Source organism: Balaenoptera acutorostrata, chromosome X (assembly GCF_949987535.1).
Source record: "Balaenoptera acutorostrata chromosome X, mBalAcu1.1, whole genome shotgun sequence".
Lineage (NCBI taxonomy): Eukaryota > Metazoa > Chordata > Mammalia > Artiodactyla > Balaenopteridae > Balaenoptera > Balaenoptera acutorostrata.
In genome coordinates this window covers 20,670,722-20,671,422 of record NC_080085.1, presented here as the reverse complement: position 1 = coordinate 20,671,422, position 701 = coordinate 20,670,722, and positions in this window count along the sequence as shown.

Below are 701 nucleotides of genomic sequence, written 5' to 3'. Positions count from 1 at the left end.
TGGAGAAAAAGATTGTAACCAAAGATTTGCGTGCTCTGCCAAATTGTCTTTCACAATAATACGGAACAGATATTAAACACACCCTGTGTGGACTTCCCCGGTGGTCCAGTGGTTAAGAGTCCATGCTTCCACTGCAGGGGGCACGGGTTTGATCCCTGGTCTGCATGCCACGCGGGGCGGCCCCCCCAAAAAAAGAAAACCACACCCTGTGTGACAAACACTGTTCTAAGTGCTTTATATATATTGACTCATCCACTCCATGGACAACCCTGTAAGACAGAAATTCTTATTATCCTCATTTTACAGATGAGGAAACTGAAGCCCAGAGAGATTGAGTACCTTATCTAAGAGCCAGGATGGTGCCTAGGCAATCTGATCTTCCACACTGTCAGGGTTCAAAAGCATATCATCAACACACACTTTTTATTTTATTATATTTGTTTTGGCCATGCTGCGTGGCATGTGGGATCTTAGTTCCCCAACCAGGGATTGAACCTACGCCCTCTGCAGTGGAAGTGCGGAGTCTTAACCACTGGACCACCAGGGAAGTCCCAACACATACTTCTTGAAAAAAAATTTAATAAAAATATATGCCACAATAACGAGAGTAAAGAAACAGAGTTCAAAAAAATTACAAAATCGTGTAAAAACGACAAAATTTTTAAAAGTCTAAATGATTAATCTGCATCTAAATGTAAGAT